Consider the following 18,289-nt stretch of genomic DNA (forward strand, 5'->3'; position numbering starts at 1 on the left):
AGAGAGAGAGAGAGAGAGAGAGCTCTTGCATTGCCAAGCCGGGTCAGCCATGTTCCCCGCCCTACTTGCTACTCCAGCGGTGATTAGGGTAACATAAAAATGTATGAAAGGGTCTCTGCTGTACACAGGATGCTCAAACAGACAAACAGACAAAAAGAAAAACACCGAGCAGTTTTACGCACGCCGGTCCTATGGGGTCATTTTAAGAAAATGCAGACTCATTATAAGGGTTTGCTAGATATTCGCTCAGCATTATTAGCCCTGCATTCGTCAGCTCAATATGTTCAACGTGTTCTCTTTCTCTACCAAACACTGTGTTGAGGCTTTCCCTCAAAAGGTCGCATCGTTTCATCGTTGATTTCGTTTGTCTAACCTCAGGAAACAGCTCATCCCGGAACACCTTATATTCTTGCAGGTTGGCACCATCTCTTGTACGCAAAACCCTTTGTAGGCAACATCTTTCTGTTATATTTGTTCTACACCGTGTGTCGAGATTCACGGCTTGCGTAGTTTTTTAGCTCCTAACTGTTTGAGGTGAAATATTTGTTCACCTACTAAGATAACTATGAAACAAGCATTGTATGCTACATCTCCGTACCATTACGCCTACACAAGGTCTTCCAACGGAGCACAATGATATAACAGACATTTATTGACCAGGATAACTTTATCCAATACGCTACGACGGACGAAGTCATAAACCTACGTTGTGTGAAAAATGCGTTGCCTTTGTAGAGTGACCCTACAACTTTCTTTTTAAAGGGAAGGGGGCTCAGCTGAAACAGTTTCAAACTTTTATTTCCTATGCAAGATCTATTTGTGATTCTTGATCGCAACAACGCTACTTACCGTCGCATCGTTGCACATTGCCTTATAGATGGCATCTTCAATACTGTGGAAAGAAAGGGAAACGGATGAGTCATTTTTGTATCATGGCTGTATAGCGAAGAGGGATTGTTCCTTTCATTTTAATTTCTGCTTAGTTTTCACAGTTTTCATGTGGGACGCAGCACCCGGTTGGAATACCTTAGAATTTGTTAATTATGCATTTCCCGCACGTAAACTGATCTGGCTTAGCTGGGTCGTCACGTGTACGCCGTTCTAAAGAACAAAACTAGGCTGGAAGTCGATTTCGTAGGTTCATCTGTCTTGATGAATAGCCGCAAAGTGTAGCGCGATGCTCAATTCGATAGAGGCGTTGCACATTTAGAACTACTTTAGAGCTCCATAAATACGAATGGTTGCAATATCCTATGCTACAAATACAAAATACCGAGGCCTTGCGGTTCAATCAGGCATTCTAGTGTCCGATCTTTGTGTTTATATACAACTACAGTCAAACCCACTCATAACGATCCCAGATATAACGATCTATCGGTTATAACGACCATATTTCAGCGTTTCTTATGCCACCCATTGAAGCTATGTCCAGATATACCGAACGTTTTTCAATGCGTCCTATTTTTTTACAACGAATACTTGCGACACAGTCAGTACAAATATGGCACATACGAAGAAAAAAAACATCAAACGAGTCTTTAAAGCATGAGAGAGGCGGCGTGCTGGTGCGTTCACCACTTCAGTCTAGTCGCGAGGAAGATATCCCAGACTGGCGAGCACCTGCCGCCGATTACAGACGCCGCGACCGAAGTCAGTTATTTTGCAGGCATTTCTCTAGACGCAGAATGGCAGTAAGGAAAACAAAAAAATATAATGTGGGAGCATAAAGCCTGGCGGTCAGCTGGCGGTCAGCCAGCCGAACTTGGCGGTCAACCCGCGAAAGTATAGCCTTTGAGATCTGCATTTTAAATTCAGATTTCGCCGTACATTCCAGCTTATGTGGTCATTGGAAAAAAGAAACCTATTTTTCGTGCAGTAGTTGTGTTTTCCCTTGATGTCGTAAGTTTCTTTTTATTGTGGTAATTCGCAGCCCTAACTGCATGCTGCGGGAAAGGTAATTAGGTATGAACAAGTCAGAGCCTTGAGCATAAGGAGGATGCTACAAATAAACATTATGCGCCACTCCGTATCAGATTTATGAGAATTAACAGCGTGAAAGAACGGGACAACAGAGGAGTAGGCTGACACAGCGGTGTGTTAGGCTACACTCCTCTGTTGTCCCGTTATTTCGCGCTGGTCATTCCCACTAATATGTACCAACTGGCCCGCCTACGATGCGTACTTCGTATCAACTGCCGCTAAATCGTTGCTATCGCCGGTGTCAATCCTCCTGCCGCCCAAGTCGACGCGAATGCGGCACTGCATGCTTCAAAAAAGCGCCTGTGGCTATTTACCTGCCATATAGACGTCGCGGTACACCGACCCCTCGTTTTCACAATTACTGATAAAGAATCGTGATGACATTAGCACTTTCGAACTTTGCTCTTCTCCGGCCGAATCGAAGCAGCACCTGGTACGCCCAGCCTGGCGCGGCTGAAGGCTATCGAAGCCATTACGCGAGCGGAGATTTTGAAGACGTCCGAAAGAATTCCTTCGCGGTCATGTTACCGGCAGCGGAAGGTACGACGCAAACAGTTTAGTTCGTTCGCAAGCAACCAAGCAGAGGCCGTCCCTTCATGAAGCGAAAAGGCGTAACTGTTCAGCGAAGGGGTCGTTAGACACGTCTGCTAATTTTCACGCGTTTTAAAGGGCGAGTCTATATGCACAAAACTACCGCTATAACGACCGTATTTCGCGGCACTTTCGGGTTCGTTATAAGTGGCTTTGACTACTAGAAACGCTGAGTAGTATAAGTGGAGGGATCACGGAGACGGTATAGCAGTATTAAGGAAACATTTTTCATTGCTTTAGCCCGCACACGAAGCCCAAATTGATGCAATAACAACATCTGAATGTAATTGTAATTTCTCGGCCCTACCAGCACTTTGCAGGGATATCGTCTTTTACCCTAGCCCCGCATCGCCTCGACGCGCATCGCACGCGTCTGTTCGTCACAGGTGGCATTTTGATGTTTGTTGTTGCTTATTTTTGATTTATTTCACTCGTACAGTATAGGCGACATTCAGAAAATGCAGAAAAACCCAATTATTAATAAGTCTTCTCAGCAGCGAATATTTTGCAAGCAAACCTCCCGGGAAATGTAAGGGTGACTTTTACGGACCATTGCACTGCCAATTTCTGCAACGGAAAGCAATGGTGCAAGTTCTGTGGTCTCACACTATCAGTAAACTATCCATCACTGATGCTGTTCAGAAGGATCATAAAATAGAAAAAAATCAAAGAGTCCTCCCATGTGTGCTGTTGTCAAGGCAGCAAAGTTTATTTCAAGCTTTGTGATTCTAAAAGTCGAGTAGTAGGTGTGTCGACAAAGTCTTCGCCAATAGAGGGAAATATATTTAGCGCGTAATCTTCGTGCCCTGAAGCTTGTGGTCGCATCGACCGGTGTTAATAGCGGCAGCAAGCACCTGCCTGCGCTCTCGCCTTTGGAGCATTTATGTGTTCTCTTCAATCTTCTTCTGAGGTATGCTACCCTCAGCCACCATGTTTCACAGGAGCCGCTGAAGCAGACAATTCAGGGTCAATTGCTGCAGGAGGAGCACAGACACGCAGACAGGCCTGCAGTGCAGCTATTTTCTATTGTAGCGGGAGCTGCAATGCCGTATTCTCGACGTTCCGCGGTGGCCGGTGGCCGCGCCGCGAGCTGAGCGGTTGCCTAGCAACCGCCGCAGCTGGCAGCGGCACTCGGCGCTCCATCTGGCATGACGTCAGAGAAGGAGCCGCTGAAACACATTGTAACAACCACGGCCGCTGGATGAAACGCGCACTGTCGTGCGGCCTGCCGCGTGCCTCCCAAGCGGCGTGAGTGCGCCTAGCGCCAAGTACTGCCACCGCGGCGCCACCGTTCCAGGACTGGTTGCGGCGAGCGCGGCCCGCGGGACGCCGGCTTCCGGGCCGCTTATTTCGAAGTGTGGGCTTATCATCGGCGTTCCACGGTCTACATAAGGCATTTACCAGCACTAATGTTACGCTTGTTAAAAGACAAACACGATTAGCGGCGGCCGCGCTTCATTTGGTCAAGATGGAAGTTAAATTCCGTTCGCAGCAGCAGCATTACGCGTTGATATTGTGCCTTCTGTCTCGCATTGCTGTGTCGTTGTGTCATACATCACCCGGAATGCTCTTTGTGACCTCACGCCCGCCAGAGATTTACGTTTAGTCTGCAAGCTGTGACTGCAGAGGATATATTAAAATTCCGGACGAACAGAAAGAATGTTTTTGTGACGGCGCTTGTTATTTATGAGTGCCAACACTTCTCAATGTTTTAGACATAACCAACTTTTATGTAGGTTTTTCCTCGTGCACTAAATAAAACACCACAATTCGTATTACTTTCATGGCACATATGACTTCATTACACGTTGTTTAGTTATGAAGTAATACTACTATCATAGCTATATTGGCCCTTTTTTTATTTCGACAATATATATATATATACAGTTGAATGAAAAGAGATTCTAGTTTCTATCTGATATTTATACTTGTTCTCTGTAGCCTCGCAAAAAATTAAGGAGAGAAGACGTGATGTCCGGGTCGAAAAAAATTAAAAAAAGTACGTTTGGCGTGCTTCGGCAAGCTAAATTTTTCCCGGACTCAAAAGAAAAAAGCGAAATTGTACAGAAATTCTAAAAAAGAGTAATTTCGTGCTGTGCAAATCAAAACTGCAAGAAACGTACTGTCCTGTGGATTTTACCAGGAGTAGACTGTTTTATTAGGTCAGTGACTATTTCGACGTATCAGAAGTGCGAGTACAGGAGTGCGCAAAAAAACGATCCTCGCCAATCCCCCAATTGGGTATGCGCCACAAACTGCGCAGGAGGCCCCGTGGTTCTTGCTTCGGCAGGAAACTAAACATCCCCCTCGCGAGGGGCACGATCAAATGCAGAGCATTTCCGGGGGCGCACGACGTTAAGTAGTTTGCGTTACGTTAATGTTGTTGCACTTGTTGCTGTTGGTTGTTGTATTGTAATTAAATGAGGAGACGTAATTACGTGGTCACGTGACATCATTTATTAGCAGGTGGTTATGATATCATTTATTAGAAGGTGGGTATGATTATTGTGGCGCCGTGGGAAGAGCACCATGTACCTCGCGTTCCGCCCACAGGTAGCGAATGCGTTGTATCAGCAGCTTCTTGACGTAGTTTGAATGAGTCAAGGATATAAGGCGCGTTCGTAGCCCTCCATTCTGTGTCCGCTTTGTGGCGCAGTGGGTAGGGCACCATGTACCTTGCGTTCCGCCCGCAGGGTCGTGGGATCGAAACCAGGCGCCGGTAAGTTACTTTTTTTTCTATATAGCGTAGGGGGAGGGGTGCGGACGACGATGGACAACTAGAACGGGTGACATCGTGAGTTAAAGAAATACTCTGCATTTAAAAATTGCCTAATAATGCGTAAGCATTCAAACGCCGCTTTTCCATTTCACGTTTTTTGCTTTTCTTTGTTATTTTAAACCAACAATCTACATCTAGAATATCATTATTATAATTGCTCGAACTGCGCGAATTGCCCATTTTTTGTAAAGATACAAGGCATTACACTTCTTGCATTACGTAGAGATTATGCTTGGGTACTCAAAAAAGAAAGCTAACATAATAGTAACGGATGTGAAAATTTTCCTACGCTACGAAAACTGATTCGAATTGAAGCGCAGTGTGTTCACAGAGCAAAACTACCGCAACGTTTTTAGAGCGCGCTAATTTGAGCACACACTGGTGCTGCCCCAGGAGCCCGGCCGTTAGCCTCAGGGATAAATGCATATGGGATTAAATCGGCGCTGAAATAACAGAGGAAATGTACCTAGAACTAGTTCTCATCGCAAAGTTTAAAAAATGCTTAGCAGCTAGGAGAGCGGACTGTACGCACTGTCTCTTGAACACAGCATGGCGCATTTATTTTTCTTTCTATACAACTTCTGTAATCAAGTTTTCAGTAGCGTGTTTAATGGCGTTGTCGTGCCTGCGAAAATAAAACAACCCAAATCTCTATGCGCGGCAAGGCATGATCGAGCCAGTATAAGAGTATCAAAAAACATGCATAGCAAAATGTCTAGTCTTTTCAAATCGTTTTTCAACCATCCTATCGCATGTCCCCGTTTTATGAGGTGCGCATTTTGCCCGGCCAACATGTTTCTGCAATTGAAGTGTTTTTAAGGCAAGCTTTATTCCGTCGCCGGCAAATATTCGTCGCTCTCCCGTTTGTCGACACCGCGTTTCCCGTGAAAAGGTCACATTTTTGAAATTTCGGACGAATAAAGTCCCACCAAATACTTGCCGCTTGAACTGGAACTAATCAACTTGCGGCTTTAAACTGTGCAACGCGGTTTACGTACTGTGTGTGAGACGTTTTCAGACAAAGCTAACAGGTGGTTACTATCTTTTTGTTGAATATTAGCTTTTTTAACATTGTTGTCGAATGCGGAACATCTTTTTAGATTTGTTAAATTGAAAATGTATTGCCTATATCTCATTCAAGAATTATTTTAACTTTTGGCTGCTTCAGTCATGGCCGGGCGGCTGAATCGAGCGGCAGACTGACAGACATACATACATACGGACAGACAGTTGTCGAGGTTGAGTAGCCCAGGAAGGAAAACATTTTAAAACCCGGGCGCTGGCTGTGTGTCTCAGTCGGCGCAAGCGCTCGCCTACGGGGACCGCCCCGCTCCGTCCCTAAACCAGTCCCCGAACGCTAGCCCCGCGAGGAAGTCAAGCGCCGGCAACGTAAACACCGCCACTCACGCCCTCGCTCATTGCATTCCGGGCGACGCGGCAGGCCGCACATTGCGCGCGCTCTGATCCCGCGTCCGTGGCAACAACAGAGGAGGAGCCGGTGGGGCATCCTATGTATAGAAGGGGTGCCTAGGTGGGATTCGTCGTCAGATATGGACAGTGAGACGAAAAGACTGAAAGAAGTTAGGCTTCGTCGTCAGAACGAAACCAAGAGGAGGCAGCGAACCAAGTAGACGGGGGAAGAACGAGCCGCACGCCTCAATAATCCTCGTAAGTGCGAAGTGGTCAGGCGAGTAAATTCAAATGAGTATGGTTCGTCGTCTAGTTCCGAATCTTGTACCAGGGCCGCGGATCAACGACGGAATGAAGCAAGAAGGAGGCAACGAGCTGCGGGGACAGAAAAAAAAACGTTAATCGTACCTCTCGCTACGCACACCCAGGCATAACCGAGTTAAGCCACAGACAATTTTTTTCTCCATTGTCATAATCTTCTTACTTCCACATCGTTCCCTCCTTTATGTTTCTGTGACTGCGAGGCCTGTTTAATCATCCTTCTCTCCCCCACCCTTTTTAATATATTGCTGAGTTCTATCCCAATAAATCAGACAGCTTGCTCTTATGTATATGCTGATGACGTAGCCTTCTTTTCTGCTGCGCGGAATATTCACGATCTATATGAACAATTACAGGCATATCTGGGTTCTGTCGAGAGGTGGATTACAGGTTTAAATCTGTCCAATAACGCCGCTAAATGCGCGGTCCTGGTGTTTCCATTATTCCCTCCGGTTCACCTTTGTTTGAGTTATCGCGAGAAGAACATTCCTCAGGTGACTGCTCTGAAGCACTTGGGCATTATCTATGACAGTACGCTTGATTGGCACCCGCACATAAACCACATTTCGGAAAAAAAGGGTAAAGAGCTCTAGCATTGTTGCGTAGAGTTAGGAACAGAATAATTGGCACGCGAAGGGACACCCTACTCTTTATATACGGTGGTTATGTAAGACCCACTTTAGAATTTGGGTGTGTCCTATTTTCGGGTGCAGCACCGTACAAACTCCATCCTCTTATTCTTTTGGAGCGACGAACACTGAGATTGTCATTCGGCCTTCCGCGATATGTGGCAAAAAACATTCTGTATTTAGACGCCCGATTTAGACGCCCGATTAGAGTCTCGATTTAAACCTTTAACAGCGCAGACTATGATGGGAATCTTCGAGTCTCCTCTGAGCAAACCTTTATCATTGATGGTGGCTCAGCCAGCATTGTTTTTAATTGTCCATGACCTCGATACAATCGCCCTCAATGTGTGTATGCCCAAAGCTTGCTTTCACCGCTCAACATCAGTCTTCCGGAAATTCTTGCGATGTTACCTGAAGTCGTACCTGCTCCTATGTCCCTCAATAACGTATTCGCCCATAACGCCAAACTGCTACCCACACGGATACTGATGGGTTTGCTGGATGAGCATCTGGGGAACTTGCGCTCACATGTGGTAGTGGCAACGGATGCATCGCAACGTACGGAGAGGGGGGGCGTGGGAATTTTTAGCCCACAACTTAATTCATCATTTTGTTATCGTTTACCTGATCTTACTCCTATATTCGAAGCTGAGGTTTTTGCAATAGTTATGGTCTCAAAAAAAATTCTTCCTCAATATTTAAATGTTGCTATTATTTCTGGTTCTCTGTCAGTTTGTACCGAGCTAACATCTCTAAAAAATTCATTACTTATCCGTACCTTCAGCCGCCTTGTGCCTCCCGATTTACGTGACATCCGGCTCATCTGGGTCCCAGGGCACAGGGGCCTATGGCTCAATGAAACGGCTGACTCTTTGGCCGGTTCAACTTTAGATGGCCCTACGGTAGACGTCAGGCCTGCCATTTCTCTTGGCGCGCGCAAGATTCCGCAGATATCTACGGCTAGGGATGACAAAGGAAGGTACTATCACAGGCTTGGATGACTACGCCCATCTTGCTCACGCTTGGAATGCGATATTTTGCGTGTCCCGCCAGTTAGAGGTAGCTTTAACCAGCATCAGCAGATGCAGAATACCGCAGCCTAATTTTTATTTGCACCGCGCTGGTCTTACCTCCTCCGGTATTCGTGCTGCGTGCGGCGACATTGAAATAATTGAACACTTTTTCTTCTTTTGCCGCAGTTTTTCTTTCATTCAGGAACGGTATCTAGCCGCACCAATTCAATGCATTGGACTTCCTCTGTCCATACCTGTGCTTCTTTCTTTCGGGGCCACATCTCTGGGGTTTTGTCATACAGGGATTATTGCGGCCATTCCTGCGTACATATCGGAGATCAGACGCATGTCGTGCTAACCGGGTCACAATTTGTTAACACAGATTGATGGCGGGCCAGTTGGTACATAACTAACTTATAAAACAGCGCTAGAAACAGCACTACAGAACTGTCTATCTGTGTGCCCTTTCTGTAGTCCTGTTTCTAGCGCTGTACAATTTTTTAGCCTTTTCTACCAAAAATGGCATCAATCATTGATTCTTCTCTAGATCTATTATATAATTCGGTAACCGTTTCCCAATTCCTACAGGGTGATTGTATACGACTACGAGGTAGGCGTTTTAGCAACAAAAATCCACCCCGTTTCTTGACCAATCCCCCACGTGGGTATGTGCGACCAGAACATAGGAGGAACAGCAACAACAACAACAATAATCGCCCTTTTCAGAAACACGCGTATGCTTTAGTGCCCACGTGTTTTGATGCTTTCATCAATCCCCCATGTCATAACCCCCTGCGAGAGGGGCTTTTGGGGCATTCGGAATACATGAAAAAATTACCCTGCTCAAACTGATTATGCACTCCTCGCTTGGTGGAATACAGCGTCGCTATTATTATCTATATGAACATGTTTGGTCTGTGTAGTATTCTTCTAAGTAATGCTATGACGGTAAGGTTTGCCTCAACCCCCTGTTGTGGCTTACATATATGCTCTGGGCGAGAGTACTCATCGCTTCTTTCAGGCAAACAGTGCACCTGTCAGCCTCCGGTTGTGCTATCGTACCCTGAAATAATTACCTTCATGGTTCTTTTCCCTTTGCGTAGTTTGATTCTTGTACTTCTATTTAGAATATTGGCATGTACACAAGAAAAGGGATTGCTTTTTCTTCGTATAAGTTCCCTTTTTTTCCTTGTGACCCCCACGTATCCACTGTTAGCGTTAGCGTGTTTTGCTGCTTCAATAATTACCATGCTCAAATTTTCCCTGTAAGCCTCAGTAGATCCTTCTAACGACATTTTAAGTTGAAAGCCACAGCACAATCAGTATTTCCACTGTTTTACCTAAAGCCAAGCTCGCCGAAAGAGGAGAGGATGCGTGTTGGACTAGCACTGTGTAGTACCCGACCTCGAATCATCGGTCCACTTAAATTTATTCGCCTTGCTTTCAATATGCTTGCGCCCCCTGAATCTTTGTACGCCATCTTTGGTGCGCAGCGAGGCCGGATGCCTCGTTTTCGTTTAACAGGCATTTCTCGCTTTAACAATAATACCGTGCTACTGGGCGCCGCATGCGCTGCCATTCTATGGAGTGGCAAAGAACAGAAATTGTGTCATGGCACTTATAGAGGGGGAGCTGTAATGACCTAAGCCTTCAACCTAGGTGTTTCTAGTGTCGTTGCCCTAAAAATATGTCCCCAGTCGTGAAATTGTGAGTTTTGCCCGCTTCCAAAATGCCCATGTTGCGTACTTTTTAATGATCACGTATTTTGACTTGCGAGGCCCCGGACCAGTGACTGGACAAAAGCCGATGCCTCGCTTTCTTTGAGGATATTCGGGTCGTCTCCTTTCAGCCAATCAACACTCGCTCAAAACGAAAACTTGGAATGGACATGAAATGTAGAAAGCTGTGAATTCCACCCAGTGTCTCCCTTAGAACGTAGATTCCGCGTCCAAAGATGGGAGGTCCAATGTGCACCGCTCTTTGCAATATCATACATGCTTCGCGGCTTCCTTAATACTCGTCTTGAGACTACCTGTTGTGCCGTCAAGACAAGTTTAGCACGGAAAAAGTAAGAAGCAACCAGACTTTGTGTACTTCCTCCTTAATAATTACCTCGGAGAATAGATTGCCTTTTATAATTCTCATCAAGCACGATTATTAAACAACGCGGAGAGGCGGATGAGGATCACCGCCAATTATTTCGCGCATGGCGGCGGCTCCTTTCTTCTGACAATCCGACCGCACACCCCTATTTGCAAAACACACTATGCCATAGATCACACGATTGCAAGACTTCTCTATTACAGATGGACTTCCTCCACCGAAGAAGACCAATACAACCAAGAAGAAGACGAATACGCACTATGCTCCCCAGAGATCAAGTTTGGCGAATGTCATCACAATTCCTCGTAAGACCAGCAACATGTTAAAGAGAGCCTCTAATGCTACCTTCACCCCCCCCCCTTCAATCAAATCACCGCAGTGGCAAGTGTAACAAATACAGGTGAGGCCACTAAATACGTCTACGAGCTCTAGGAGAAACCCTCATTTACCTTGTTTGATATACAGGGAATAAAAAATCTTTTTCATGCGGTACTTAGCAGAACGGAAATGATCGGTGTGGGTGCTCGAAAGATCCTATTCTACGCGTATAATGCTAATGTACTGCAACTTCTCCCCGGACCGCCTCTGCTGACGGCCACAGAGCACTCCATCAAAGCATTTCGTGAAAAGCCTTGTGGTTTATCTACATTGGGTGCCGGGTCAGTCGGGACACCCCGGTAATAAGTTCTGCCATAGCCTGGCGCGCAGTGTGTAGTTCACTTCGCGCACAGGAGGAGGGTGTTCATGTTCCCAGCCTTCCCGGACACCCCTGAGAAAGAGCGCCCCCAGCGGCAAATGGAACGATCGCTACCATCTTAGAAGCAAGTATCCCCCCGCGACAAGGCTTTACATGTAGGAATACCCAGAGCCTCTCATGGTTTAATTGCTAGTGCCAGAACTGCCTAGGCACTTACCCAGGACGTCTTAATTAAATGACCGCACCGAGGTACCAGTGCATAAATTTCCCGACTTTCAGTTTTGCCCGCGACTTGACTCGTTTGCACATTTTACTGAAACGATCCTCTTTTCCCGAATATTTGTGACTTCCTGGTGGATTGCATTGATTTCACGCGAATACGCAGATACTTTCAACAAGGTGGGACCACCTTAGAGGAAGGGAGGACCCCGATACAAACAAGAATGATTATTTGTTGTTATTAAAGCGCTTCGCTATCGAGGCCGCCATTATTACGCTAACGTAGGTTTCCCCAGTCCGCACTGTCCGACAGGGGAAATAGGCCTACCACCCAGCAGCGAAGGGAGCCCGCGAACAGGTCACCGGCGGGGAGAGACTCCTGCACAGCTTTGGGCAACAGCAGCCGGCAGCGGGTGTAAAAATGTAGATAGAAAGCTCGGAACCAGACACCACTAGGGAGCAACCCCAAAGTGTCGCGATAGGCAGATCTACCTGCCGCCGTATACCAGAGTGAGTTTCCCCGTTAAAGCAGGAAACTAAAGAGAGCTGCAGGAATTCGGGCAACTAAAGTGACTTATAGCGAAGCAGAGGGAGCAAACAGAGAAACGAAACCAGTTTATCAGTTCTCTAGCTATCCAGGGCGTAGGAGGTAGGGTACACCCGCCTAAGGGAAACTTACATGAAGGCCAAGGTGAACAAAAGTTACACCCAGCCTATATGCCGTATTGTGGGTCCCTTCTCCACTCAATTTGCTCCCGCCACTCGGCTTAGGGAAGGATTCCGCAATGTTTATGGATGCGTAAATCGATTACAACGCCTCCTCCACCGGAGGCTCGAGTGGAGGAAGGACTCAGAATACCAAAGTTAGCCCACTCACTGAGGTGAGTGTACATGTCAAAAGCAAGACGATGAGATGACAACTACGCATAAAGAGAAGGAACTAACGTCAGCCAGGCGCGTGCAGAAAATGCAGGAATTCAACATATAAGCCCGTATTCTGAGTCCTTCCTCCACTCCACTTGATCCCTCCACTCGGCTAAGGGGAGGATTCCGCAAAGATTATGCATTCAGAAATAGACTTCGAGCACCTCCTCCACTGGAGGCTCGAGTGGAGGAGAGACTTACCCCCGTATCCTGAGTACCTCCTCCACTCGAGCGTCTGCTCGAGAAGACACTTGAAAGCAAGTTTCGGTTTCATAAACTAACCTCCACTCGAGTGTCTACTCCATCGGACGAGCCGCTCGGCTATTTGGAGGAGCCACTCCAAGGTGTCGTCATTAACGTCGTCCAAGGTGTTCACATTCACAATCTAGAGTGCTGAACTAAGAAAAAAATTCACCATGTTCCCGTGGGGAGAACCCTGAGAAAGATGCGAAGTATCAGGGGGGGTTGGTTGGTGTGTAAGTAGAGTTGAAGTAAGTAGTGGGAGTAGAGTTGGTGTGTGGTGTCAGAGTAAGGAGACGCGTGGGTAGGAGCGGAGGAGAATGGATTAGAGACGCGCATGCGCAGTGGAGTAGCGCGCAGCGCGTGTGCGCACCTGATTTATACGGCTGTGAGGAGGAGAATGGAGGAGAGACGCGCATGCGCAGTGGAGGTGTGGACGGCGCAACAACAACGGAAGGAGCAGGCTCGACCATAAGCATCCTACGGGAAGATGGTGTAATTTTATTGGAGGGGGGGTGTCAGAGTGGAGAGGCATTAAAGAGAGAGAGAGAGAGAGAGACGTTGTACATGGTATGAGTTCGTCTTTATTTCGGCATTATCATCATCATGTTCAACGTAGGTGACGTCGAGCTGTGGTTGGCGTTCCGCTTTGATTATGACCGCCTTATCGTCTGTGAAATTTAAAGTCAAGGGCTGTTGTAGTGGATGAACTCTAAAGTTGCTGAAGATGAGGTCGATGCACGTTCCTCGGATGGTTGTGGGCTGCTTGTAATCACGGCCCGGAGGGACTCGCCGACGCACGCCGCTGCCGACGATGATGAAACGTCGAAGGCACGTGAGGCATGTTTGTATCGTGCCGGCCCAGGAAGACACCGGCAACACTGTCGCTCCAGGAGCCCTTAAACGGGAAGCGTGCTCGTCTCGTGCCGGCCCAGGAAGACACCGGCAACACGGTCGCTCCGGGAGCCAGTAAGACACCACCGGCCGTTCAGCAAGCCGAGCATGCGCAGTGGGGGTGTGTACGGCGCAGCAACAACAAGAGAGGGACATAGCCCCGACCATGAGATGCTTCGCATCTAGAAAGCGGACGCCACGGTAGATATTCACTGGAACTGCCATGGTATCAGAGACAAGTCGGGTAAATTACAGCAGTGTGTTTAGCCTTTCGAGTGCAAGCCCAATGTGATAGCTCTAGCTCTGATTTGTAGCCTACAAAGATCCTACGGAGAGAAGCAAGGCAGTCTTACTTCGTAACAGAATCGCAGCAACCAATTACTCGACTGTCCAGAAGCGCTGTGTGCACATGCTGATCCAGATACATAGCATGAATATTGGAAGTGCAGAGAACCTGTTAATTCTCAACGCGTATTGCCGACCAATTTAGAAAGGCCTAGATATCGCCGGTACGATCCAAGACCCAATGACGACGGCGGAATCTCGATCATGTCTCCAACATTGTGACTCGCCCTCCTCAACGAAGCAGTCACTCCTACTCGTAGAGGCACAAGCTCTTGTAGGGACGCCACACCAGCTTTGTTACTCCTAGCAGAGAGATTAGTCTTTAATGATACTGGTGAAGTTAGTCTGACGGGCACGCCTAGCTTGCTTCACCAGACTCTTAGCAGAGACCCTCAATGCTACATGGAAGAATGCGGGGGCGAACCTGGGCTCGGACCACGATGGGTTACGTATGTCAATGAAGGGCGTGCGTTGTAGGCGATGATAAGGACGACAAAAATTGCGAGCTGGGACAGGCTACGAAAAAAGCAGGAGATAGTCCAAACGAGGAGAGCATGGACGACCTGTCCTAGGAGAACTGGAAAACAAAGCAGCTGGCACAGAAGAATAAGCGCACGCAGAAGATTGCCACAAGACGCACGAGAATCCATTCACCGACGCGCGGAAGCCCGACGCAGCATCACAAAGCGGTGGAAACGGCAGCGACGCAATCAGACAACACAGAAAAAGATTTATAAAATTACCAGGCAAACAGCTGAGTATGCTCCCGAGCTGTGCATGGAGACTTGGCTCAGCCTCTGTGGCGGTCTGCAGGTTACACTCTCAACCCGGCAGACTGGGCAATTGCTGCATCAGCTCTTGACCCACTGGCCAGCGGGAGCGTCACCAGCGGTAGCATGGCGTGCACATAAACCAACTACGCAAGAGTTGCGAAAAACTCATGACAGAGCTCAACGACAGGTATTTCAAGGTGGCGAATGGTTTGAAGCAACCTGTACAGTCCAAAGATTTCCCCAATGAGGTCTTGGAGAAGAATATTTTCGATGCCTAATTACGAACGCCCATTTATGAAAGTAACTGAAGCAGTTTTGCAGGTCCCCACGCTATTACTTTCAGGCTCCCTAAAATCTGAACGACAAAGCCAGAGCATATATCCTTGCGCACATAATAGTTCCTGGAAGAGAGGCGTGTTACTCAGCAGCTGGAAAGAGGCGGAGGCGGACAATTTACAGGCTATGTCACTCGCGTTCTGCGTGGTCACTGGTATGGAAATAATGGGTCTCAATAGGCTGAAACAACATCTGGACAGCATGGAAGAGGTGCGACACACCATGTTCAGATTTTGACGGCACCTAAACACACAGGACGGACGGGACTGTAACTGCAGCGAGAAGTCATGAAACGATCCACGAAGCTCTCGCCTACAGCCGTCTTGGGCTGGACCCCAAAGGGGCAGTTGACGTCTCCTTCGGTGATATAATAGCCAATCTCCAGGGCCACGGTTGTGGAAAGCGGGCGTACAATTGCGTGATTTTCTTACCTACCGCAGAGATCGAATAAAAGTCACAGAAGTGGTATTGAAGTAGTGGCAGAAGGGGTGGGAACTACGAGGATCCAACAGCGATCCGTACTCTCGCCCTTTCTATTTATTATGGCTCCCTTAAGGCTGCCAAATGCGCTTGTGGTGGTCAAAGGCTGGGGGCACGCGCTCTATGCCGACGATATTTCGCCGTCCACGACAAAGCTGGGCTCCTCAGAATGGATTCAAGACACCCTGCAAGCACGGGGAGACTTGGTTGTAAATTGCGGAATTCGATTTTCGCCTCTAATGTCTGAACTGATGGTCGTCCGGCCAGGGCGCCCAAGAAACAGAAGGAACACCTGAAGGTTGTCCTATAGGGTGGAGACATCGTTCCGGAAACCAGGTTTAAGATTGTGGGCTCACCATTCAGGCAGACAAGCCTACTACATCTATGCGTAAGCTCAAACAGTCCTCAGAACATACCGTGCACATGCTTCGGCGAATGGCTACCAGGCAGAGAGAAACGAAGGAGAACGACCCTCTGGGGCTGGTACAAGCCTTTGCGGTGTCAATAATTAGGTACGCCGCACCTTAACTCCTGATGAACAAGAGGGGATAGAGGCCGGCCGGCAAAATTATACATAAAGAGGTTAAATAAGCCATCGCGGCCCCATGAGTGCGTTGAGATATAAACTCCCTCAGATGCCCTACACAATAGAGTGGACAAGCGGGTTGAATAATTCTACGAAGGCTCGGCGTGCACTGGGAATAATGGGCTGGAGCGAGGCACAGCTGACCGAACGAGGACAGCTGTGCCTCACGAATAATGCCAAGTCTCTCGCGAAGAACATGAATCTAACTCACCATGGCGGATAGCGCGAATTCAGACCTCGTGCTCTGTACAGGCTTCCGGAGAGCGAAGAGGGTGTCGTCTTCCCGGGCACCTCCCGAACAAGGGGACGACCAGAGCAGTGGCGGTGGTGACAACCAAGAGCAAGGTGCTGAAAAGTGCACTCTTTCAAGTCAGAGACATTGAACAATCGGAAGAGAAGGCGGTCACGCGATCCCTGACCCTTCCGGGCATTACCAAGGTGGTCACAGACCCACCGCCGGCGTACCGGTACTTCAAGTCGTGTTGGATGTCATGACGATTGCTTCGTGTTCTGGGAGACAAAACTCCTCCTTAGAGCCTGGTTGAGTTATTATGGGTTCCGGCCCACTCATTGCTGGAGGGAAATGAGTGTGCCCACTTACGGGCCCGCGCCTCGAGTTACTAGGAAATGGCTTATGTCAGCCAATGGTCACCCACACGGAGATAGATAGTGAGGTACTATGGAGAGGATGAGTAACATCCTGCCCCGCACCCAGAGCTCATGCTGTAGTAGCAAGTAATGTATCGAATGATACAATCAAGGTCCTTCGCTCACGTCTGTTTACTGAATGTCATGTTCCCGACTCAGTACGAAGAGAGTTTCCCATTATGTAAACAGGTAGGTACTCTTGGCCACTCGATAGCAGAGTGCGATTTCCGCGAAAAACACCCACTCCACTCCCCATTTCTCACCTAACAATCCCACCGTTTCGTCTCGCGAGCGATGGGAGATCTTGCTGCCCAGTCCCGCCTTCGGGGGAAAGCTTCAGCTGGTTCGCAAGGGCCATGTGTAAAATGCATATACTTAGGGTAAAAGTTGGTGTGAAAAAGTGCATAAAGGTATGCTTTTAACTGTAAGAACAGCATCACAGTGGCCTTTTTTTCTCTGTGTGCGACAGTTTCTACATTGGTTATGCAAACAATATTAGAATAACATCCAAAAAGAAGAACAATAAAACAAACCTAAGGCCCATTGCACGGCTTAGGAGCGTACTATGTTCAGGAATATATGACTGGGAAGGAGTAACCTTAACCAAAACAGTAAACTCAAGACCAAATTGAAGAGTGGTACTGCACAATACAGAAGAAAACGCATTTTTTCAGAAGGTTGAAACAAAAAGGCTCATACCCTGCTTGCGCGATTGTTACAACCATGCTGAAGAGCAGAGCAAGGCCAAGCTTATTCATTTTTAGAAGAATGCGTAGCACTGGTGCGTTTGTGGCCGCTGTCGATCTCTTTTCTCGAGTGACCCATACAGAATTGGTTTATACCGTCCTTTCAATATTGAAGCTCTGAAAATACGAAGTATCCTATGTTGGCGAACAATAACCCACTTGTTTTTGATGACAGTTGGGAACAGTCAAGAAGTATTGTTGTTTACAGTCATGTCAGCATTGCCTCAACGTGTAAAAAACATTCGCCGTTGCTGGCTGTACAATTTTCGCTGTCCGAGTGTAGCAAAAGTTGATATAGAGAGAAACAGGATGTATTGGATGGAAAAGGGCTACGCTGCATAAGAAATAGGAATGTATTAAGGTGGCTAGCAATTCTCCCTCATAGAGATTTGTTTCCAAATATTCAAAGTGAACTCAAAGCCCCTTTTTTGCAGTTCATTGGACGTATCCACTTGTCATAAGAGGAGGTCCGAGGTTTTGCCTTAGGTTCCACAAAAGGTGTGCTCCAGGAGGTAGGGCATCCTTGTTCGGCAGAACGATCAATTTCACTGCAAAGCATTGTTAACTGGTTGGTC

At 47.5% G+C, this 18,289-nt stretch overlaps 1 long non-coding RNA gene across 1 annotated transcript in view; it reads right to left on the minus strand.

Moving 5' to 3' along the window:
* Positions 1–17,775, minus strand: part of LOC144145539 (uncharacterized) — a 53,458-nt gene extending 35,683 nt beyond the window's left edge. Inside the window, exons 1-2 of the long non-coding RNA XR_013317520.1 lie at positions 17,668–17,775; positions 850–892 (exon numbers count right to left, since the gene is read on the minus strand). This is a non-coding gene — a long non-coding RNA (uncharacterized LOC144145539). The remainder of the gene's footprint in view (positions 1–849; positions 893–17,667) is intronic.
* Between the last annotated feature and the right edge of the window lie 514 nt (positions 17,776–18,289).

The sequence above is a fragment of the Haemaphysalis longicornis genome, unplaced genomic scaffold (assembly GCF_048455015.1).
Source record: "Haemaphysalis longicornis isolate Haplotype H1 unplaced genomic scaffold, Haemaphysalis longicornis Haplotype H1 scaffold_7, whole genome shotgun sequence".
In the NCBI taxonomy this organism is placed as follows: domain Eukaryota; kingdom Metazoa; phylum Arthropoda; class Arachnida; order Ixodida; family Ixodidae; genus Haemaphysalis; species Haemaphysalis longicornis.